Consider the following 26,879-nt stretch of genomic DNA (forward strand, 5'->3'; position numbering starts at 1 on the left):
TCCTATATATGTTGAATATGTCGCAGTATATCCTAGATACAATATATGTGTGCAGAATCAAACACTTCTCTTGTTGCACAGGGAGAATTGGATTCAGAAGGTAAAAAATAACCTGGAAAGAAAAACAAAAATGCAAGCAGTTTACATTCATTTCCCAGTGTTCTTTCTTTGGGTGTAGCTGCTTCTGTCCATCATTGATCAATTGAAACTGAATTAGGTCGCTTTGTCAAAGAAATCCACTTCCATCAGAATACATCTTCATACAGTATCGTTGTTGAAGTATACAATAATCTCCTGGTTCTGCTCATTACACTTAGCATCAGTTCATGTAAGTCTCTCCAAGCCTCTCTGTATTCATCCTGTTGCTCATTTCTTACAAAACAATAATATTTCATAGCATTCATATACCACAATTTACCCAACCATTCTTCAATTGATGGGCATCCACTCAGTTTCCAGTTTCTAGCCACTATGAACAGGACTGCCACAAACATTTTGGCACATACAGGTCCCTTTCCCTTCTTTAGTATCTCCTTGGGGTATAAGCCCAGTAGTAGCACTGCTGGGTCAAAGGGTATGCACAGTTTGATAACTTTTTGGGTATAATTACAGATTGCTCTCCAGAATGGTTGGATTCGTTCACAACTCCACCAACAATGCATCAGTGTCCCAGTTTTCCCGCATCCCCTCCAACATTGGTCATTAGTTTTTCCTGTCATCTTAGTCAATCTGACAGATGTGGAGTGGTATCTCAGAGTTGTCTTAATTTGCATTTCTCTGATTAATAGTGATTTGGAACACTCTTTCATATGAGTGGTAATAGTTTCAATTTCATCATCTGAAAATTGTCTGTTCATATCCTTTGACCATTTATCAATTGGAGAATGGCTTGGTTTTTTTATAAATTAGAGTCAGTTCTCTATATATTTTGGAAATGAGGCCTTTATCAGAATCTTTAAGTGTGAAGATGTTTTTCCAGTTTATTGCTTCCCTTCTAATCTTGTTTGCATTAGTTTTGTTTGTACAAAAGCTTTTTAATTTGATGTAATCAAAAATTTTCTATTTTGTGATCAATAATGGTCTCTAGTTCATCTTCAGTCACAAATTTCTTCCTCCTTCACAGGTCTGAGAGATAAACTATCCTTTATTCCTCTAATTTATTTATAATCTCATTCTTTATGCCTAAATCATGGACCCATTTTGATCTTATCTTGGTATACAGTGTCCATGCCTAATTTCTGCCATACTAGTTTCCAATTATCCCAGTAGTTTTTGTCAAATAATTAATTCTTATCCCAAAAGTTAGGATCTTTGGGTTTGTCAAACACTAGATTGCTATAGTTGACTATTCTGTCTTGCGAACCTAACCTGTTCCACTGATCAGCTAGTCTATTCCTTAGCCAATACCAAATGGTTTTGGTGACTGCTGCTTTATAATATAGTTTTAGATCAGGTACAGCTAGGCCACCTTCATTTGATTTTTTTTTTCTTAATTCCCTTGAGATTGTCGACCTTTAATTATTCCATATGAATTTTGTTGTTATTTTTTCTAGATTATTAAAATATTTTCTTGGAAGTCTGATTGGTGTAGCACTAATTAAATAGATTAGTTCAGGGAGTATTGTCATCTTTATTATATTCGCTCGGCCTATCCAAGAGCACTTAATATTTTTCCAATTATTTAAGTCTGACTTTATTTGTGTGGAAAGTTTTTTTGTAATTTTGCTCATATAATTCCTGACTTTCCCTTGGTAGATAGATTCCCAAATATTTTATGCCGTCGACAGTTATTTTGAATGGAATTTCTCTTTGTATCTCTTGCTGTTGAATTTCATTGGTGATGTATAAAAATGCTGAGGATTTATGGGGATTATTTTATACCCTGCAACTTTGCTAAAGTTTTGAATTATTTCTAATAGCTTTTGAGTAGAATCTCTGGGGTTCGCTAAATATACCATCATATCATCTGCAAAGAGTGATAGTTTGATTTCTTCATTGCCTACTTTAATTTCTTTAATCTTTCTCAACTCTTACTGCTGAGGCTAGTGTTTCTAATATAATATTGAATAATAATGGTGATAGTGGGCAACCTTGCTTCACTCCAGATCTTACTGGGAAAGATTCCAATTTTTCCCCATTGCATATGATGCTTACTGACAGTTTTAAATATATGTTCCTGACTATTTTAAGAAAAAGTGCATTTATTCCTATACTCTCAAGTGTTTTTATTAGGAATGGATGTTGGATTTTATCAAATGCTTTTTCTGCATCTATTGAGAGGATCATATGGTTTTTGTTAGTTTCATTATTGATATAGTCAATTATGCTAATAGTTTTCCTAATATTGAACCAGCCCTGCATTCCTGGTATAAATCCTACTTGGTCATAGTGTATTATCCTGGGGATGATTTTCTGTAATCTTTTTGATAATATTTTGTTAAGATTTTAGCATCAATATTCATTAGGGAAATTGGTCTATAATTTTCTTTCTCTGTTTTCAACCTACCTGGTTTAGGTATCAATACCATGTCTGTGTTGTAAAAGGAGTTTGGTAGGATTCCTTCAATCCCTATTTTTTCAAATAGTTTATATAGCATTGGAGTTAATTGTTCTTTAAATGTTTGGTAGAATTCACATGTATGTCCATCTGGTCCTGGGGATTTTTTCTTAGGGAGTTGGTTAATAGCTTGTTCTATTTCTTTTTCTAAGATGGGACTGTTTCACCAATTTACTTCTTCCTCTGTTAATCTGGGCAAGCTATATTTTTTAAGATATTCTTCCATTTCATTTAAGTTGTCGAATTTATTACCATAAAGTTGGGCCAAGTAATTCCTAATTATTGCTCTAATTTCTTCTTTGTTAGTGGTGAGTTCTCCCTTTTCATTTTTAAGACTAATCATTTGATTTTCCTCTTTCCTTTTTTTAATCAGATTTACTAAGGATTTATCTATTTTGTTGGTTTTTTCATAGAACCAACTCTTAGTTTTATTAATTAATTCGATAGTTATTTTGCTTTCAATTTTATTGATCTCTCCTTTTATTTTTAGAATTTCAAGTTTAGTGTTTGACTGGGGGTTTTTAATTTGTTCCTTTTCTAGAATTTTTAGTTGCAAGCCCATTTCATTGACCTTCTCTTTCTCTATTTTCTGCAAGTAGGCCTCTAGAGATTTGAAATTTCTCCTTATTGACACTTTGGCTGCATCCCACACATTTTGGTCTGATGTCTCATTATTGGCATTTTCTTGGGTGAAGTTATTAATTATGTCTATGATTTGCTGTTTCACCCAATCATTCTTTAGTATGAGATTATTTAGTTTCCAATTATTTTTTGGTTTACTTTCCCCTGGCTTTTTGTTGAATGTAATTTTTATTGTATTGTGGTCTGAAAAGGATGCATTTATTATTTCTGCCTTACTGCATTTGAGTTTGAGGTTTTTATGTCCTAATATATGGTCTGTTTTTGTATAGCTTCCATGAACTGCTGAAAAGAAAGTGGACTCCTTTCTGTCTCCATTTCATTTTCTCCAGAGATCTATCATATCTAACTTTTCTAGTATTCTGTTTACCTCTTTGACTTCTTTCTTATTTATTTTGTGGTTTAATTTATCTAATTCTGAGAGTGCAAGGTTGAGATCTCCCCCTATTATAATTTTGCTGTCTATTTCTTCTTGCAGCTCTTTTAATTTCTCTTTTAAGAATTCAGATGCTGCACCACTTGGTGCATATATGTGTAATATTGATAATGTTTCATTATCTATGCTACCCTTTAGCAAGATATAGTGCCCTTCCTTATCTCTTAATTAGATCAATTTTTGGTTTTGCTTGATCTGAGATCAGGATGGCTAGCCCTGCTTTTTTGACTTCACCTGAAGCATAGTAGATTTTGCTCCAGCTTTTTACCTTTACTCTGCATGTATCTCCCTGCTTCAGGTGTGTTTCCTGTAAACAACATATTGTAGGATTCTGGCTTTTAATCCATTCTGCTAACCGCTTTCTTTTTATGGGGGAGTTTACCCTGTTCACATTTATGGTTAAAATTACCAGTTCTGTATTACTTGCCATCTCGTTAATCGCTGTTTAGGCTTTTCTCCCTTCTTTCCCCCTTATCCTCCTTCCCAGTATTAAACTTGTGAGCATCACTTGCTTTTTATAGTCCTCCCTTTTTAGTATCCCTCCCCTCTGCCTTAAGAGTTCCTCCCCCTATCGTATTCCTTTCCCTCACAGTTTCCTTATTCCCTTCTGCTTAGCTTATTCCTTCCCTTTTCACTTTTCCCTTCTCACTTTTCAATGAGGTGGGAGAAGTTTCACCATAAATTGAATATGTCTACAATTTTTCTCTTAAAGCCAATTCTGTCGGCAGTAAGATACCCACTATATTCATCCCCCTCCATTCTTTCTCTCAGATATAATAGGTTTCCTTTGCCTCTTCGTGAGATGTAGTACCCCCACTTTACCCTTTTTCTGGTACAATGTCCTTTCTATCTCTAGTTTCTAGAACAAGGTATACATGTATTCTTTATACATCTTTACAGAAAGTCCAAGATTTCTTTTTACCTTTTTAGGTTTGTCTTAAGTTCTATATTTGTAGATTGAACTTTTTGTTAAGTTCTGTTTTTTTTTTCATCAAAAATAGGTGAAATTCGCTTATTTCATTGAATGACCATCTTCTTCCCTGGAAAAAGATGTTCATTCTGGCTGGGTAAGTTATTTTTGGTTGCATACCGAGTTCCTTAGCCTTTTGGAATATCATTATTCCAGGCCATTGGATCTTTTAATGTGGATGCTGCGAGATCCTGGGTGATCCTTATTGTGGCTCTTCTATATTTGAATTGGGTTTTTCTAGCTACTTGGAGTATTTTTTCGTTTGAGGGTTCTGGCATTTGGCCACTATATTTCTTGGTGTTTTGATTTTAGGATCCCTTTCAGTAGGTGATCAATGAATTCTTTCAATGTTTATTTTACCCTCTGTTTCTATGACTTCTGGGCAGTTCTCTTTGATAATTTCCTGGAAAATAGTGTCCAGGCTCTTTTTTTCATCATTTTTTTTCTGGGAGTCCAATAATTTTCAGATTGTCTCTCCTAGACCTATTTTCCAGGTCTGTTGTTTTCCCAAGAAGGTATTTCACATTTTTCTTCATTGTTTGATGTTTTTGGCTTTGCTTGACTGATTCTTGTTGTCTCCTCAAGTCGTTCAATTCCATTTGGTCTATTCTGATTTTCAATGAAGTGTTTTCTTCACTCACTTTTTTTATATCTTTTTCTAATTGTGCAATTGTGTTGTTTTGTTCTATGGATTTTTTTTCCCATTTCACCAATTTTATTTTTTAGAGAGCTATTTTCTTTCACTAATCCTATTTTTCAAGGATTTGATTTCTTTATCCATTCTGTCTTTTAGTGATTGGGATGAGTTCTCCAGACTCTCTTGCCAAGCCTCCCCCTCCTTTTCCCATTTTTCTTCTAGCTCTTTTGTGAGAGCCTTTTTAATTTCTTCTATGAGATTCATCTGAGCTGAGGAACAGATGATCTCTTCCTGTGGGGATTCACCTGGAGGCAGTCTGTTTTTAGTCTCTTCTGGGGTTTAGAGTCTGCTCTCTGTCCTTATAAAAGCAGCCAATCGTTAAGGACCTTTTCAATTTTTTGCTCATTTTGTCAGAGAAGAGTCAGAGACAAACTAGGAAAAAAACAAAAAAAAACCAAATGGAATCTTTTTTTGGGGGGAGGGGCTGGGTGGTGTTACCAAGCTTCCTCTACAGACTGCGGGGGGCAGCAGCGAGGCACTAGCAGTATTGTGCTGTGCCTGAGCTCTGAGACTCTGAGAGTATGCTGAGACACTGTGGGGGAGGGGTGGCCAGGTCTGGAGAAACTCCAGCTGTTTGGGGTTGCATTCTTCACCCCTGGAGTTTTTAGCTTCTCTGCTGGGCTACTGACTTGATGCCAGGGCAAAGTATCTGATCTTGTAGCAAAGCTCTCCCCACAGAGACGGCTGAGATCACACCCCACCCCCCTCTGGTCTGCTTGGCTGGGAGCTGCCTGCAGAGCTCCTGCTGCCACTACCTGCCCTCAGCCTGTGCCCAATCTAAAACCAAACTACCCTAAAGCAAAAACAGATGTTTCCTCTGGAATCTCAAGGATGTCTTCTCTTGGTAACTATTTGTGTTTTTTTTTTTTTTTAAGTCAAGCATTAATTCAGAGGCTTGTAATGAGATGGATTCTGAGAGAAAACACAGAGCTTACACAGCTGTGTGCCTCCTCACCACCATCTTGGCCGGAAGTCTAACCAGGTTGTGAACTAATCTAATCCATTCTGGAAAGCAATTTGGAACTATGTCCAAAGAGCAATCAAAAGATACATAATCTTTGAAAGAGAACCATAGAAGGAAAAAAAAAAAAAAAAATAAAAATATATATATATATATATATATATATATAAATATAAATTTATAAACAACTGTTTTGTGTTGCTTAAGAGTTGGAAATTAAGGGAGTACCCATCAATTGGGGAATGACTGAACAATAAATGATGAATAGGCAGATTTCAGAAAAACCTGAAAAGTCTTATATAAAATGATGCAAAGTGAAATGAGCCAAATCAGGAGAGTGTTGTACACAAAAACAAGAGTAATGATCAACTATGAATTACTTAGCTATTTTCAGCAATAAAATGATCTATACAATTCCAAAGAACTCATGATGAAAAATGCTATCCATATCCAGAGAAAGTACTCATTGAATATATTGAAATATACTATGTTTTACTTTTCTCATTTTTTTTCTGTTGATTTGTTTTTTCATTCATAATATATGACTAATATGAAAATATCTTATACATGATTGAACATATGTAACCTATATCAAATTGTTTCTCATCTTAGTGAAGGGGAAGGGAAAGAGGCAAAGAGGAATTATAGAACTCAAATTTTAAATGAATGTTAAAATTGTTTCACATGTAATTGTGAAAAACAAAATTCTATATAAAAAGAATTTCATAATCTGGATTGGTAGAGAGAATTATGATACAAGATTTCTTTCTCTCTCTGTATACACACACACAAATTTGTGTAAATATACATTCATACACTATCTCTGTTTAACTACTTTTGAGAAGAGGAGAACTGCCATTTTCCTAAAAGTCCTGTTCAGTATTGAAGTGCTCCAGCTATTAGGTTCTCCCCCATGTATATTTATCCCAAATTTATCTCTTTGAAATTTCTACCTACTTTCCCATTTCTCTTCTCTGGAACTAAATCATCATCATCATCATCATCATTATTGTCACAGATACTATTTCTATGGTGGATTAGATTTGGAAATCTTTTTACATATGTTTATTTGTGCACATACATACAAACACTTTATGTATGTATATATATATATATATATATATATATATATATATATTCGGGATTATGGCCACAACCTTGTGAAATAGTTACTATTATTATTATTAAAATATCTCAAGCATGCAGAAAGAAACAATTCAAATATCATATATAATATAGCTGGGATAACACAAGATTTAACAGCTTCTGGGTTAAAGAAATAGAGGGCTTAGAATATGATATTTTAGATGACAAAGTGCTTGTACTAAGAATAATTTACCCCAAAATTATCTCCTTAAGGGAAACATAGTCTTTTAATGAAATAAATGACTTCCAGATTCCTGAAGAAAAGCTAAGAACTCAATAGAAAAATTGATATTCAAAAATAAACTCAAGACAAAGATAAAAAGCTTATCTTAAAAGAATGACCATAAGGGATTCAATGAATTTAAGATCTTTACATTTCTTTGTGGAAAGCTGATGCATCTAATTCCTAAAAATTTTATCCTTATTAGGACATTTAGCATGAAGCTGTATAGACAGGGCATGAATATGATTTAATTATGTTCAAATAATCTATTAAAAATTAAGGGGCTAGAAAGAAATATTCACTGGAAGAAGGGGACTGAAGGGGAAATTTTTCTCACATAAAGGAGGTAAAGAGTTTTAAAGTGAAAAGAAACATGAGAGAGGCAGACAATGTTTTAATTTTATTCTCATTGGAGTAAAATCAGGGAGGAAAGAGTACATATGAACATTCGGTTGCATTTGGAAATCTATACTGGAAGGGAATAAGAGCTAATGGGAGGTAAAATTGAAAGGTATAGATAATTGGGGGACAATGGTCAGAAGCAAAACAGATTTTTGAGATAAGATAAAAATAGAAAATATAGAGAAAAAGGGATCAAACTAAATGCTCATTTAGTAATTATTAGTGCAAATGGGAATGAAATATGGTAATTCATAGAATGGAAGCAGATAGCAAAATGGACAGTAAGTCTGAATTTAACAGTAGTCTAGATATAAGAGAAACAATTGGAACAACAATACATAGTCAAAATAAAGGGCTGGAATGAAGTATATTATGCTTCAGTTGAAGTGAAGAGGACAATGATGGCAATCATGATCTCAGAAAAAGAAAAAGAAAAATTATACTTAGTTGAAATAATCTGGGAATAGATATTTTGCTAAAAGGTATCATAGAAAATGAAGTAATATCAAAAAATTTATATCAGGTTTCTTGGATAAGATCTTATTTTGCAAATATATAAAGTAACTAAATCAAATTTATAAAAAACAAGAGCCATCACCCAAATGATAAATGGTCAAATGATGTCAACAAGATTTATTTTGAAGAAGAAATCAAAGCTATCTATACTCATATAAAAATGATCTAATTCACTATTGGAAAAATCACTACTAGAGAAAAGTCTATTAAAACAAGTCTGATATATGAAATCATACTTATCAGAAATGAATGCTGGAATGAGAGGAAATAGATATGTTAACAGTATGTTGGTGGTGGTACAACCATTCTGGAGAACAATCTGGAACTATGGCCAAAAGAATATAAAAAAAATATATAAAATGTACCCTTTGATCCAGAAATACCACTCACACTTCTGTACCACAACCATCTCAAAGAAATATGAAAAATGTGTGTGTGTGTGTGTGTGTAAATTCTTTGTGTAGTGGCTAATAATTAGAAAATGAAAGGACGCTCATCAATTGAGGAATGGCTAAACAAGCTTTGATATGTGATTGAAATGGAATATTATTATTGTATTACAATAATTAATGGGATAATTTCAGAAAAACCTGAAAACACAACAAATAGTACAGGAGAACATTATGCAATGTAAATGTTATGTAGTGAGCAATGGTAAATGATTTAACTATTTTCATTAACACAATGAATTAAGAAAATTACAAAAGACTTATGATGAAAAATGCTATTGGCTTCCAGAGAAAGCACTGAAAACATCTGAATACATTCCAAAGCATAACATTTTCCTCCTTCCCTCGCTCTCTCCATTCCTTCTTTCCTCCCTTTCATCCTTTCTTTCTTCATTCCTTTTTTCCTTTGTTCTTTGCTCCCTCATTTTCTTTCTCTTCCCTTTCTTTCCCTTCACTTCTCTTCCCCTTTCTTTTTTTTTTTGTTTTTTTTTAATTAGAGTTTTCTTCCACAAAATCATCATTATGGAAATGTTTTATATTACTGAACATATATACCTATTTCAGATTGTTTGCCATTTTGAAGGGAAGGAAGTAGGGAGAAATAAAATTTGGAATTCATAACTTAAAAAAGGAAAAAAAAACAATTATGTTAAAAATGTTTTCACATGTAATCAGGAAAAATAAAATATTATTAAAACTAAAATTTTACTATTATTCAAGAAAAATATTAATCAAATGGTAAATGTTTAAATTATATTAACAAATGTTTTTCTGAAGAGAAAAGCAAAGCTATTTATACTCATATAAAAAACTCAAAATCTCTATTGATTATTAAACAATCAGTTTAAAATATCACATAACACCTATAAGACATGAAATTTCTGGAAAGGTAGATATATTAATGAAGAGTTGATGGTGAACTGGTGCAGCAGTTCTATAGCATAATTTAGAACTACACAAAGGGCCTTAATACTGTACACACCCTTTGATCCAGAAATACCAATGCTAAGTCTATATCCCAAAGCTTTTTCAAGAAAATGTTAAAGTACCTATATATATAAAATATTCATAACAGTTCTTTTTGTGATGGCAAAGTAATAGAAATTGAGGTGAGCCTCATCAATAGAGAATGACTGAAAAAAATTGTGGCTTATGATTTGATTGAAGTATCATTGTGCTAGAAGAAATGTTGGGGGGAGAGTGGTCTTGAGAAAGAAAAAAAATGACAAGACATATGTGAATTGAAGCAAAATGAAGTGAAAAGAACTAGTAGATCATGATGCGCAGTAATAGCAATATTGTAGTGATGCTTAACAGTAAAAAAAATTGTCTAAATTATTCAATACAATAATTCAAGATAATTCCAAATTTCTTATAATTAAAAAATGCTATTCACTTACAGGCAAAAATTGATGAACTGAGCACAAAATGAAAGATAATTTTCTCATTTTTTCATTATTATTAGCAATATATTTAATATGGAAATGTTTTTCAGGACTGCAAATATATAGTTTATCTATTTTTCGCATTCTCATTGAATAAAGCAAGTGTGAAAGGTAGGGAGAGAATCTCAAATTCAAAATTTAAAAAGAAAAAAATGTCAAATACAATTAATAAATTATAAAGACTGCTAGGAGAAATAAAGAAAATAAAAGGTATAAAAGTATTGAGTTAGAACATTTTTTTCATGTGACAATTGATGGTTTTGATTTCTGTCTATTCATAGCCTTTGACTATTTATCAATGGGGGAATGGATTTTTTTTTAATTAATTTTACTCAGTTCCCTATTTAGTTGAGAAATGAAAGTTTTATCAAAGAAATACTTCAATTTTTTTCTAATTTCCTTGTACTTTTGGCTGGGTTTTTTGTGTGTTATTATAATTGTATTTATAACATCCCTGAATTTGTCTTGGCAGGTAGATTCTCACGTATTTTATATAGTCTAAAATTATTTTAAATGAAATATTTCTTTCTATCTCTTCTTGCTGGAATTTGTGGATAGCATCTAGAAATGCTCATAAATTTTGTGTATTTATCTTATACCCTGCAATTTTGCTAAAGTTGTTCATTGCTTCAACCAAGTTTTTTTTAGCTGATTCTCAAGGTTCTCTTAGTATATCTTTATATCACTTGCAAAGTGCTAGTCTTGTTTACTCAGTGACTATTTTTCTTCTTTCAATTTATTTTTCTTATTTTTATAGACAATATTGTCTTATAACTAAAGTCAATATTGGATAATTGTGTTGAGAATGGAAATTCTTGCTTCCCTCTTAACCTTATTGGGAAGGCTTCTAGTTTATCACCATTACAAATAATACTTCCTTGTGATAGATACTATTTATAATTTTAAGAAACTTTCTATTGATATGTATGCTTTCTCTTGTTTTAATAAGAATTATTTTATCAAATGCTTTTTTCTACATTTGTTAATATAGTCATATTTTTTGTTTTTATGCTATTGATATAGTCTATTATTATGATAATTTTCTAAATTATGATAATCAGCCCTGCTTTCCTGGCATAAATGCCACATGGATATAGTATATGATCTTTGTAAATATTTCTATAATCTCCTTCCTAGTGTTTTATGTAAAATGGTTGCATTAATATTCATTAAAGAAATTATTCTATAACTTCTTTATCTCTCTTCTCTTTCTATTTCTTTAATATAGGTATTAAAACCATATTTCTGCATGAAAGAAATTTGGTAGGACTTTTTCTTAACTATTTTCTAAATAGTTTACATACTATTAATTGTTCCTTAAATATTTGCTAACACTCAAAATAATGGTTTGGTTATGTATACTTATTGTGTATCTAATTTATATTTTAATGTATTTAACATCTACTGGTCATCCTGCCATCTGGGGGAGGGGGTGGGGGTAAGGAGGGGAAAAATTGGAACAAGAGGTTTGGCAATTGTCAATGTTGTAAAGTTACCCATACATATAACCTGTAAATAAAAGGCTATTAAATTTTTTTTTTAAAATTGCTAACACTGACTCATAGATCTACATGATGCTCAGCAATTTTTCCTTAGAAAGCTAATTTATAACTTGTTCAATTTGCTTTTTTTTCCTAAAATGGTTCTATAAATCCCTTCCTGTTAATCTGAGTAATTCAAAATATTTATCTATTTAACTTAATCAATTTTATTGATAATATACTTGGGCAAAATAACTACTAAAATTGTTTTAAATATATGTTCATTGGTGGTGCACTAACACTTTATTTTGATGCTATCAATTTTTGTAGAGGGCTGGAACTCTGAAAAGGTGTACTTGAATCCAGAACAGCAAGATATTTAAAGTTAAGTACCTACTCACTGTGATATGGTGATGATGCTGTCCTCGGGATTGGATCTTGCTGAATGTAATATGGTGAGGTAATTGTAAGGAAGGATTGGAGAGCTGAGGGAGAGAGTGAGAGTCTCTCTGCTGCAGCATGCTCAGTAGGGATGATTTCAGGCTCTACATCCCAGAGTCCAGGATCCATCTTTGACAAGCCACATGACAGCTTGCCTATCTACTTCACTTTTCCTCCTAAAAACCAAGGACTTTAACTGATCCTAACTCTGACTGATCCTGAGGCCCTCCAGAGAACTAGCCCAGACATAAATTTTGTTTTCTTCTTTGTTAAAAAAAATCTATACTAGTGATAGTTACAAGTTTGGGGTGGGGGGTAACATTATAAAATTTGCATGTGACTTTTGTCAGAGTTTTGAAATTAAAAGTGAGAAAGTCTAAATCACATCACTTTTTAAAATTTATTTTAAATTTATTTTAAACAATTTATTCATTTTCAATACATATTGCTTTATGAATCATGTTGAGAGAGAAAAATCAGAATAAAAGAAAAAAAATATGGAAGAGGAATAAAAAGAAAAAAAAGAAGTGAACATAGCACGTGTTGATTTATATTCAGTCTCCTTAGAATTTTTTTTTTCTGGCTGCAGATGTCATTTTCTGTCCAAAATCTCTTGGGATTACTTTAAATCAGTGAACCACTGTCTTTCATAGTAGATCATCACACATGCTTGATGTTATTGTGTACAAAATATTCTTGGTTTTCCTTGTGTTGCTCAACATTATTTCATGTAAATCTTATAAGGCCTTTCTAAAATTAGCTTGTTTACCACTTTTTATAAAATAATAATCTTCCATTCTCTTCAAATACCACAACTTTTTCAGTCATTCCCTAATTGATGTACATCTACTCATTTTCCAAGTCTTTGCTAAAACAAAAAGAGCTGCTATAAACATTTTTGCACATGTGGGTCCTCTTCCTTCCTTTCTGATTCCCTTGGAATAGTAGTAGCACTTCTGGGTCAAAGAGTATGCACAGTTTTATAACCCTTTGGTCATTGTTCCAGATTGCTCTCCAGAATGGTTGGATCATTGCACAATTCCACAAAAAAAATGCATTAATATCCCAGTTTTCCCACATTCCCTCCAACATTTTTCATTATCTTTTCCTATCATCTAGCCAATCTGAGAAGTATGATGTGATACTTCAGAGTTTTTAATTTGTATTTCTCTAATCAATAGTGATTTAAAGCATTTTTTCATAAGACTATAAATGACTTTAATTTCATCATCTGAAGATTTTCTGTTTAGATCCTTTGACCATTTATCAATTGGGCAATGACTTGTATTCTTATAAATTTGACATTATTATTTATATATTTTAGAAATGAGACCTTTATCAGAAATACTGGCCATAAAGATTTTTTCCAGTTTTGTACTTCCCTGTTAATCTTGTTTCTGTTGGTTTTGCTTGTGCAAAAGCTTTTTAATTTAATGTCATCAAAGTTGTTCATTTTGACTTTCAAAATGTTCTCTAGTTATTCTTTGGTCATATATTCCTCCCTTCTTGAAAGATCTGATAGGTAATCACATAACTGGAGAGCTTAGCAGGGCCATATCTGACAGAAAGGTAGAACTTTTAAGTTGTATATCATTGCATAATTTACAAAAATGAACTGATCTGAGACATTAAAAGCAAGAGTCTGCATAAGAAGCTATAGATGAAGTAAGCAAAGAAAGAAAAAAAAGTCAGTAAAAAGGAAAAGGAATTCATGAAGTGTTGGGAATAGAAGGTGAAAGAGAGGACTAGAAACATTAAACTGGCTTACAAAAGTTAGAATTTATATCAAGTGGATAGGGTTAATTTGCAGCCAAAGATAAATAAAGCATGATGTATCTACTAGAAGCTTATTGGAAAGGAGATCAATTCTACTGATGTATGTAGCTAAATATGAGCTTTCTGTTCTCTAGCATTATCTACATCTTGAAAGAGGGGAAACTTAAAGAGATACTTGTATAGTTCAATATGATTAGAAAGAGAAAGGGAGAAAAGGCCAAGATGAGTTTTGTAACTGTCTTGTTCTTTATGAGTTTTAGCATTACTAAAATCTGATTAAGCAAACAGAATCTACTGGTATTAGACAATATTTCTTTCTTTTTTTTTATTTAATAACCTTTTATTTACAGGATATATACATGGGTAACTTTACAGCATTAACAATTGCCAAACCTCTTGTTCCAAGTTTTCACCTCTTACCCCCCCACCCCCTCCCCTAGATGGCAGGATGACCAGTAGATGTTAAATATATTAAAATATAAATTAGATACACAATAAGTATACATGACCAAAACGTTATTTTGCTGTAGAAAAAGAATCAGACTCTGAAATATTGTACAATTAGCTTGTGAAGGAAATAAAAAATGCAGGTGTGCATAAATATAGGGATTGGGAATTCAATGTAATGGTTTTTAGTCATCTCCCAGAGTTCTTTTTCTGGGCATAGCTAGTTCAGTTCATTACTGCTCCATTAGAAATGATTTGGTTGATCTCGTTGCTGAGGATGGCCTGATCCATCAGAACTGGTCATCATATAGTATTGTTGTTGAAGTATATAATGATCTCCTGGTCCTGCTCATTTCACTCAGCATCAGTTCATGTAAGTCTCTCCAGGCCTTTCTGAAATTATCCTGTTGGTCATTTCTTACAGAACAGTAATATTCCATAATATTCATATACCACAATTTATTCAACCATTCTCCAACTGATGGACATCCATTCAGTTTCAGTTTTAGCCACTACAAAAGGGCTGCCACAAACATTCGTGCACATACAGGTCCCTTTCCCTTCTTTATAATCTCTTTGGGATATAATCCCAGTAGTAACACTGCTGGATCAAAGGGTATGCACAGTTTGATAACTTTTTGAGCGTAGTTCCAAACTACTCTCCAAAATGGTTGAATTCATTCACAACTCCACCAACAATGCATCAATGTCCCAGTTTTCCCGCATCCCCTCCAACAATCATCGTTATTTTTTCCTGTCATCTTAGCCAATCTGACAGGTGTTTAGTGGTATCTTAGAGTTGTCTTAATTTGCATTTCTCTGATTAATAATGACTTGGAGCATCTTTTCATATGACTAGAAATAGTTTCAATTTCTTCATCTGAGAATTGTCTGTTCATATCCTTTGACCATTTTTCAATTGGAGAATGGCTTGATTTTTTATAAATTAGAGTTAATTCTCTATATATTTTGGGAATGAGGCCTTTATCAGAACCTTTGACTGTAAAAATATTTTCCCAGTTTATTGCTTCCCTTCTAATCTTGTATTAGACAATATTTCTAAGGAAAGACATCATGATCCATCTATAAAATTGAGAAATCCTCAAGATTCCCAAAATGGATGTGAAGAATTTAAGTTAAGAAGCTACTTTTCATGGTTTTAATGTTCCAATATTAGCAGAGAAGTTTCTTTGCTCAGCAGGATCACTTCACAGTTGTGAAAATGATAGAAATGTATATCCTTCACTGCTAGCATTATCCTCTGGGTCAAGTAGGACAAAATTTATGGGAAAATTGGATAGCAATGTGAAATGATAGAGTCTAAATTTTGTTAAATACCTCACACCTTATGGAAAAATTAAACTCCAAAGGAACATGTGAATTAAATATAAAAGGTCAGATCATAAACAAATAAGAGAAACATGGAAAAATACCTATTAATTTTTACATAAAATTAAAGATTATGACCGGGAAGGAAATAATGATCATAGTAAAGAATAAAATAGCTAATTGTGACAATGCAAAATAAAAATTAAAAAAAAACTTTTTTATGAAAAAATCTAATAAAGATAAATTTAAAAGGGAAACATTTTTTTTTCTCTCCTGAGGCAACTGGGGTTAAGTGACTTGCCCAGGGTCAAACAGCTAGAGAGTGTTAAGACTTCAGGGCTAGTGCTCTATCCACACTGCCACCTAGCTGCCCCAAAAGGGAAACAATTTGCTTGTGGAAAAACTGCAGTAAGTAACAGATAAACATAAATTAAGGAAATTCTGAGATTTTACTTCATATCTATGAAAGAGGCAAATGAGACAAAAAAGAAAAATTCTAGATGTTGTAAGTGCTGTGGGAAAATAGGTACAGTATTTTATATATTATCTATATAAATATATATAATATTATATTATATAGGAAACCCTAGAGAATCAACTAAAAAAACTATTAGAAATAATCCACAACTTTAGCAAAGTTGCATTATAAAAAATATATCCACAGAAATCATCAGCATTTTTATATATTATCAAGAAAGTCCAACAGCAAGAGATACAAAGAGATACATTGTGTTGAACCTGTGAATGGATACAACTGTTCTAGAAAGCAATTTGGAATTAGATACAAAATGGTAGCTTTTGATTTTTAGGATTAAATCTAAAATAGGTTAAGGAAAGAAAAAAATCCTTTATGTATAAAAAATATGCAGAGTGCATCTTTCTTTATATAGAGATTTAAAAAATGGAAGCTAATAGTATATCCCATAATTGAAGGAAACCCGAATTTACTGCAGCATAAGAATGTAATGTAGTACAATATGCCATAGGCCAATTATGCCATAATTGATAAAACAATCAGATTTCAAAAAGAAAAGATTTACATGAATTGATAGAAAGAAGTAAACAGAACCAGATGATAGTTTATGCTATAACATCAATATAAAATGAATGTTTGACAACTTTATACTTCTTTTATTTTTTAAATTTTAAAAATTAAAATAATAGATTTTAAATTTTTCAAAATATATCCAAAAATAGTTTTCAGCATTTCACCTTGCAAAACCTTGTGTTTCAAATTTTTCACCCTCCCTCCCTTTCTCCCTCCTCCTGACAGAAAGTCATCCAATATAAGTTAAACATGTGCAATTCTTCTTAATGTATTTTGACATTTATCATACTGCTCAAGAAAAATCTGATCAAAAGGGAAACAAAAGGGAAAAAGAAACAAGCAAACAAACAACAACAATCAAAAATATGTGAAAATACTATGTTTTCTTCATAGTCCTCTCTCTGGATGCAGATATTTGGGAATTTATCTGCCAAGAGAAAGTCAGGAACTATATGAACAAAACTTCAAAACACTTTCTACACAAATAAAGTCAGATCTAAACAACAGGGAAACTATTAAGTGCTTTTGGATAGATTGATTGAATATAATAAAAACTATAATACTACCTAATTTGTATATTTATTTAGTGCTATATCAGTCAAACTCCCAAAAAACTATTTTACTAAACTAGAAAAAATAACAACAAAATTCATCTGGAAGAACAAAAGGTCAAAAAATTCAAGGAAATTAATGAAAAATGCAAATGAAGATAGCCTAGCTATACTAGGCCTAAAACTATATTATAAAGCAGCAGTCATCAAAGGTATTTGATACTGACTAAGGATTAGAGGAATTGATCAGTGGAATAGGTTCGATTCACAAGACAAAATAGTCAATGACTAGCAATCTAGTATCCAATAAATTCAAACACCCCATCTTTGGGGATAAGAATTCACTATTTGACAAAAAGTGATAGAAAAAATTGGAAATTAGTATGGCAGAAAGTAGCCATGGACCCACAATTAACACTGTATGCCAAGATAAGGTCAAAATGGGTTCATGATCTAGACATAAAGAATGATATTATAAACAAATTAGAAGAACATAGGATAATTTACCTATCAGATCTATGGAGGAGGAAGGGATTTGTGACCAAAGAAGAACTGGAGATCATTATTAATTACAAAACAGATAATTATAACTATATTAAGTTAAAAAGTAAAAAGTAAATAAATAAATAAAACTAATGCAGACAAAATTGGAAGGGAAGCAATAAACTGGGAAAACATTTTTACATTCAAAGGTTCTGATAAAGGCCTCATTTCTAAAATATATAGAGAATTGACTCAAATTTATAAGAATTCAAGCCATTCTCCAATTGATAAATGGTCAAAGGATATAAACAGCCAATTTTCAGATGAAGAAATTAAAACTATTCTAGTCATATGCAAAGGTACTCTAAATCATTATTAATCAAAGAAATGAAAATTAAGACAATTCTTAGATACCACTACATACCTCTTAGATTGGTTAAGATGACAGGAAAAGATAATGATGCATGTTAAAGGGGATGTGGGAAAACTGGACACTAATACCTTGTTGGTGGAATTGTGAACAGATCCAACCATTCTGGAAAGCAATTTGGAACTATCCCCAAAGAATTATCGAACTGTGCATAGCTTTTGATCCAACAGTGTTTCTACTGGACTTTTTATAATGGCAAGACACTGGAAACTAAATGGATGCCCATCAATGGGAGAATGGATGAATAAATTATGATATATGAATGTCATGAATATTATTGTTCTGTTAGAAATGACCAGCAGGATGATTTCAGAGAAGTCTGGAAAGACTTACCTTATTTGATGCTAAGTGAAATGATCAGAACCAGAAGATCACAGCAACAACAAGATTGTACTAAGATCAATTCTCATGGGTGTGGCTCTCTTCAACAATGAGATGCTTCAAACCAGTTCCAATTGTTCAGTGATGAACAGGGTCATCTACATCTAGAGAGAGGACTAAGGGAATTTAATGGTATTCACAACATAGCATTTTCACTCTTTTTGTTGTTGTTTGCATTTTATTTTGCTTCTCTCTCTTTTTTTTTACTGGTTTGATTTGATTTTTCTTGTGCAGCATGATAATTGTATAAATATGTACGCATATATTGGATTTAACATATATTTCTACCATGTTTAACATCAAAAAGAAAGAAAGAATAGAAAAAAGGAAGGAAGGGAGGAAGGAAGAAAGGAAGGAAGAAAAACAAGAATCATTTCATGTATATAATTATGTTAAGTTACATCATGAAAAATCAAACAAGGCACATAACATATTGGACAAATCCCTCTTTAATTTATAGTCTTACATAGTTCAGGCTTGTAAAGGAAAGTTTCATGTGAATGAGTTGTGATTTGTATAGATAGAAATAACACATTTGAGCATAGATCCATTGTAATGGATAAATAGAATACATAGAATAGATTAACAGATAACACATAGGGATGGATAGATACAAAAAAGTATAGATGAATACATATAAATAGATGTGTCTATGTATGTATGAGTCTAGTATTCTATTTATATGGATATGTATTCATATCTATTGGTATATGCACATATTTACAAATAAATAGTAATGAAAAATTAAAAAGAATATCTCTACTTTCCAAATAAATTCTATGAAGAAAAAAATTGGATTGGGAATGCAAACAGCTAGATAAAGACATAGATTCAGTTATGTATATAACATCATTGTGACATTAGGTAAATTTCTTAATTTCTCCCTTCATCGTCTTCCTCACTACATCTTGCCACTGGACCCAAATGGCTCTGGAAGAGATAGTGAGTCTGGTGACTTTGCACAGACCTGCCTCAATTAAATCCAATTCACTTGCAAGTCATAACATTACTTTCCTGATGCCATGGTCTTCTTCAAGAATAAAGGATGAACAACAGGAACAACATCTGTGAAAAAGAAAAGAGGGTTGATTAATATGATCATCAAGATTCCTTTGAGTGCTAAGTCTCACAACTGATAGAAGTGACTGAATTGGAGTGCTTTTTTTCTTGTTTTTTTTTTCTAACATAGCAAGATAATTGACTACATTTTCTAATTCATTTTAATAGGATAAATCTGACCTTATAATGATGAGCCAAAACCAGATCAGCTTACATGAATTTACAAAATAATATAGATAAGTAGGTTACTATATTTCCCTAATTTCTTTTTCAGAGGATGAAAAGAAACATGTCAGGGTAGAGGCAGTTGGAGAGAAGCCCTTTCTGGTAAAAATAATTATTACAAAGGCAGCACCAAAACTCTGTTGGGCACAAAGGTTCATACATACACATACACACTCACACACAAACACACTCACAATCCAAGCCAATTTAAATTGCAGTAAATAGTAACACTTTAAAATAATTGCTTAATCAATATTAATTCCATGGGTATCTATTTAACAGCATTAATCACAGTGAACTCATTTAGTATTAATGTGAATGTCACAAGTACTTCAATTGGATTTCCACTGTAACTCAACATTAATTACTTCAACAGGACCATTATTTTAAAGTGTTACCCAGTAAACATGAAAGTTAAAACAATAAAAATAATGGATTGAAGAATGTAACAATATATTACTCCTATGCATTATAAACACTCATGGTACATTTGAACATTTGACAAAGTTTTAGGAAGTTTTCAGCAGAAATTTAAACTGTTTAGGGAAAAACTAAACCTCAATAATATAATTTATTTGCAATTCAATAAATATGAATGTTCTTTCCAATGATGTACCCTCTTTTATTCCTAGGTATTCATCGTCTGCTGATCTTATTCACCTTCTTTCATATATTTTCTGCAGGGTGAAATTATTCAAAACTATAAGGGTAAAAGGTCATAGAATTAGAGTTGTAAATAACTGCAAGGGCTAGCTAATGCAAAGCTTTTTATTTTACTGATGAGGAAACCAAGGTTGATAGTCAGACAGAGAAATAGAAAGACAGAGACAGAGAGAGATACAAATAAAGATCTCTCTCTCTCTCTCTCTCTCTCTCTCTCTCTCTCTCACACACACACACACACACACACACACACACATACACATACACATACACATACACATACACATACTTTCTATATGTTGTCAGTTCCTGGTATATTAACCTAAATTTCTTTTAAAATTGATAAAATAGGGGCAGGTAGAATAAAAATAGGCACAGTGGCTAGAGCACTGGTCCTGAAATCAGAAAGACCTGAGTTCAAATCTGACCTCAGGCAGTTAATACTTCCTAGATACTAGATATGTGAACCTGGGCAAGTCACTTAACTCAGAAAAAAACAAAAAGAAAGAAAGAAAGAAAGAAAGAAAGAAAGAAAGAAAGAAAGAAAGAAAGAAAGAAAGAACATATCAGTGGTCTTATGGGCTATTTGTTGGCATTTGTACTTCTCACATGAAAAACACAACTTTTTAATTCATGAATTTCTCTGAGAATATTTTTATAACACTTTTTATTTCCTTGTTTGTCCTTCTTGCAGCCTATTCAAAGCCATTCCTGACTCTTCATGGTTCCTTGGATGATCCATGAGATTAAGAGCCATTATCAATATATAAAATTGTGACTTAAATTTCTTTTTTATTATAGTTTCCAAAGCTTCTTTATATATATATATATATATATATATATATATATATATATATATTTCTTCTCACATTTCTGTGTCAAAACAATCTGGTGAGTTAGGTCATATAATTCATTATCTCATCTATTAAAAAAAAAGTTTTCCAAGTTTATGAATATTACTGGGGAAACTGTTCTGACCTGACTACTTGATTGACTAAAATTCCCTGCTTTATAATTTCTACTAGCATGTCATTTGTGACCATAAGTTTATTTTATTTTCATTCCAGTTAGATCAACTAAATATCTGTTCTTCATGAAGAATGTCTCAGAGCTTCTTTTATCCTCTCAAACATTTAATTTCATCTCCCTCTTCTGATTTCTCAGTGAATGAATCTGGCTTCTGTTTTTTTGATTAATATCTTTCAATAAGGTCTTTCATCTCCATCTTCAATATATCAAAATCTCTCTTGTACAGTTCCTCACTCTTTTCTCTTTTGTTGTGAACTCAGAACTCTTCTTCTTTCCGGGGATAACACTGTGTTCACTTGATCTCTTAATATTACTCACTCTTATTTCTTTTGGAATCCTTTCTCATCGACCTTCTACCACTGGAACCACCATTTTAATTTCTCCCTATAAATAACTTCTTCCCAAGCTCTCTATAAACATGTTCAGTTATATTCGTTGTTTAAATTGATTAAAACAAGATAAAGTATTCCCCTAAGTTATTATTTCACTTTTTTTTTTATTTCACTGAAAGTAATAAGTATTAAGTGCCTACTAAGAACAAAGCACTGCAATAAGCACTGGAGATGCAGTGGCATAATCAAAACTTTTTGTTAGAAAGGAGTGTATGTTCTGAATTTCCAGGGGAAAAAAAATAGTCTATTTTCCTTGAATATATATTTTTTCATGTTGCTGTTAAGAAAGACCTAAGTTCAAATATGACCTCAGACATTTACTAATTGAATGACATTGGGCAAGGCAAGTCACTTACCTCTTGTCTAGGTCAGTTACCTCAACAGTAAAATGGGAATACTAACACCAGTTATCTCCTATATAGGTGAGTTATGAGAGCTATTGTGAGGGTTATTGCGAGGATCAAATGAGGTAATAGCTTTAAGTTGTGAATTAAATGTACATACTTTTAAAATGCTTTACACACTTGCTGGATTGTAGTAGACAATAATTCTTTTTTCTTCTATTCTTCACTCTTCAATCCTTGCCATTTAGTCCCTTTCACCAACACATCACCAAAACTATAAACTATGATTTATCAAGGCCCAATGTCACCATCACTCTGCTTCAGAATAGTCAACAGATCAATAGACATTTTGATCTCGAACATCTAATTTTCAATATTTCCCAACCTAAACTCACCATACTTTATTTTCCCTTCAAATGACCCTACTTCCTCTTTTTCTATTTCTAAATATATAACAACCATCGCCTCATTTATATGTTTAACATTTTGAAATCATCATATACTTTGTGAATCCCTCCCTCCATGGCCTCAATTTTGATTGATGGATTTCATCTATTTATTCAACAAAAAATCCTTTTAATGCCTACTGTGTGCCACATATTACTTTATTTGCTAACTTATAAAGAAAAGTTGAAAAAATACAAGCTTCTGATGAGCTTTAATTTTGATGGGGTACAAAAATGAACATAGAAAAGTAGACATTTATTTTTCCTGACATCATGATTTCAATGGCGTGTTTGCATGGGAAAAGGGAAAGTGGTTTTCTGGATAAGGAGGGCACCTTATTAATTTAAATAAGACTCTGTACAACAATTTATAGTTTTATAAATTTTGGGTGGGTTATAAAAATAAGAAAACTAGAATTTGTTAAGTGTTTAATATGAGTGACTAAGTTCTAAACAGTGAAATGACTTGTCAATAGTCACACACCCAGTTTGTGCTAAAAATAGTTGTTTGTGTCAGAGGTACTTGAATTTAGTCTTCTTAAATTTGAAGCCAAATATTAACTACAATACATTGCCTTGCTAACTGAGACAGAGAGAGAGGCAAAGACAAAGAAAGGAGATTAAAAAAAGAAATCAATATCAGATGTGGTAGAGGTCCCTATAAATTCCTAAGAGTACAGGATCAACCAATATGTCTCTAAATGATATGAGAGAAATAAGAATAATGAAGACAGAATGTGTGTTCTGTACAAATATTTAGCAGAAAAGAAAAATCTTGAATTCACAATGACAAGTTGTGGAAGAGAATGGAAGAAGGGAGGGATGGAGGCAGGAAGACAGACAGACAGATGGAGAGACAGAGACAGAGAGAAAGAGAGGGAGAGAGATAGAGAGGAAGAGGAAGAGAGAGAAAGAAAGAAAAAAGAGAAAAAGTCAGAGAGAGAAGAAGGAGGAGGAGGAAAGGAGGGAGCAAGAGGGAGGGAGGGACAGAGAGAGGAAGGAAAGGAGAAAGGGAAAGGGGGAAAGAGGGAAGAAGGGAGAGAGGGAGGAAAGGGAAAGAGAGGGTAGGAAGGGAAGAGAAAAGGGCAGGAAAAGAAAAACTAATTGGGAATCCTAAAGAAGAAAAACAAAAACAAACATTAAAAGAAAACATGATCTAGATACAAGAAAAAATTATTGATGTCAAAGATAGGGAATGTAGAAACAACTTAATATTGTTTGTCTCACAAAAAGAATATGGTAAGTCTAACAATCTGAACAGTGTAATGAAATAAATAATATTTATTCTGAATATGGGAGGATTCTGGAAAGATGACAGAGTAGGTCTGTAAATTTCAAGCTCTCCAGATTTCTCCCACAAACAGGACAAATAAGTGCCTCAGAGTGAATAAAGATTGGTCAAAGACCAAGAAGACTTAGGGCAGAACATCAGTCCTCCAGGGACAACTGAAGAACATCCCCCCCCCCAAAAAAAAAAGACTTCAATCTCAGATTGACCAATGTAAAATTCTTTGCAGAAACACTAAGTGGGGCCCCTTTGGGTGAATTGTTTGTGGCTGGAGCTTCAGGAACAACTTTAACCTCCTGGACTTCTTGAGGTATCAGGATCTGAGTTTGGGAAGACAGAGAAAACTTTGGCTGATTGGAAATATCAGGTCCAGCAATGCTGTTGAGACCCAGTCTTGGGAGAGAAGGAAACAGCACCCTGTGAGTACAGAGGCAGAGGAATAAGGACAGAGTAGGCTAAGGGCATTTATAGGAGAGTGTAACTCTTGGTTTGGGGTTTGTGGTCAGAGGAGAAAGCTAAAGTGAAGAGAGAGGCACCATCATCCCACCCCATGGTTAGAGATACTTACACTAATAGTTCTCATTAAAAAAGCAAAACAAAAAACAAAAAAAAACAGCAACAACAACAACAAAAACCCTATAAATAAGAAAGAACTCCACCTATAAACTTGTTATGGAAATAGGGAAGGCCAGGGTTCATCTTCAGAGGAGGACACTGAAGTAAAAAGAGATTCTCCTGATCCAAAAAAATAATGTGAAATGGCTTCATGGCCAAAGAGAATTTATAGAAGAACTCAAAAGAGAATTTAAAAGTCAAATGAGAGGCACTGACAAAAAACTTTAAAAAATAAAAACCATCCAATAAAAACCAGATTATGAAAAACAATTATCCAACTTCAAAAGGAGTTACAAAATCTTAAAGATGAAAATAATTATTTGAAAATTAGAATTAAGTAAGGGGAAGTCAATGAAACTAAAAGACCAAGCAATAACAACACAATATAAAGAATGAAAAATTGAATAGAACATGAAGTATCTTATAAGAAAAACAACAGATCTGGAGAGAAAATGAAGAAGAGAAAATGTAAGAATAATTGGACTACCTGAAAGCTTTGACTAAAAAAGAACTTGACACAATAATGCAAGAAATAATCCAAGAAAATTATCCTGGAATGATAGATCATGAGGGAAAAATAGAAATAGAAAAAAAATCCACCAACCACCACCTGAAAGAAATCTTTTGTGGAAATACATAGGAATATTATTGCCAAATTTTGAAATCCACAGATGAAAGAGAAAATTTTTTTTCAAGAAGCAAGAAAAAATATGCTGGAGCTATAGTTAGAATTGTACAGGACAGCAGTGTCAATAAAAGACTACAGATCCTGGAATCATATATACTAACAATCAAAAGAATTTAGCCTGTGGCCAAAAATACCATAACAACCAAAATTACCTATAATATTCAATGAAAAAATGGTCATTCAATGAAGTTTCAGGTTTTAGGACTTTCTATCAACCAAATCAAAACTTAGTAGAGCCAATGCCCAAGTTTAATTAAAAAAAAAAAACTTAATGTGAATAAATTGTTAATGTTTTCTACTTGGAAATATATGTCATATGTTTATGATTGGAAGTATGAATTGAATAATTCAAAAGAAAGATTTAGACAAATGAGGTGCAGAGGAAGAATAGAAACAGAGATATTAAAGTGTGGAAGAAGGATGGTAGTTCTGAAAACCTACTCACATGGGTGTAATGTTCTCTGGTTTGGTTTTCTTGGGGATCTCTAGGCAATCTTCCTTTCAGTTCAGTAATCACCACCACAACAGCCAGGTGTTAATGTCCAGATTCTTTATTGTCTCCTTCAAAATTCTATCTCCTTGCCTAGGACTTCAGCCTGCTTTCTTAGAGGCCTTCTGGAGTCTTGGTTTCAGTGGAGAAAATGAAGGAGAGCCTGCTACTAAGGTGCTGTGAGATGGCATGAATCTGAGTCCAAGGGCTTGTGCTTCAGCCTCCAGTCTGCTTGTCTTCTCTAGCCCTCTCTGAATCAACGTAGCTAAGGTTTCCCAGCTTATATGCTCTACTATAAACCAATCATTATATCACTAGGAAACCATTATTTCTTATATGATTAAATCAATCATACTGAACTTAGAGAACTATTAAGCACCATGCTAAACTAGATAACCATTATATTATCAATTCCACTTACTTAGCACCTTTCAAGAATCCTTGTTTCAAGTTCATAGTTCTGGTGCATAACTTATGGGGAATATCTATGTGTAGGCAAGTGTGTGCGTGTGTGTTTGTGTGTATCTATTAAATATAGCTGTGCTTAAATATAGTCTGCTTGAGAGAAGGGGAAGTGGATCAAAGAGGGGGAAAAGAACAAAGAAATAAAAAGTGCACAGAAGACAGCAAAAGAACAACCTACAAAGAAGTAAAGAAAATATGGACACTCATGATTATATATGAACATATAATCATATATAACATGAATATATAATAATATATTCATTATTGAACTGGAAATTTATTGTTATATTTTGAATCCTCCCTGACATTCTGCTGGACATGTGAAAATGTTCTGCTTTGTTTTGTTTTGTCTTTTAGCAGACATGTA

This window comes from Sarcophilus harrisii, chromosome 4 (genome assembly GCF_902635505.1).
Source record: "Sarcophilus harrisii chromosome 4, mSarHar1.11, whole genome shotgun sequence".
Classification (NCBI taxonomy): Eukaryota; Metazoa; Chordata; class Mammalia; order Dasyuromorphia; family Dasyuridae; genus Sarcophilus; species Sarcophilus harrisii.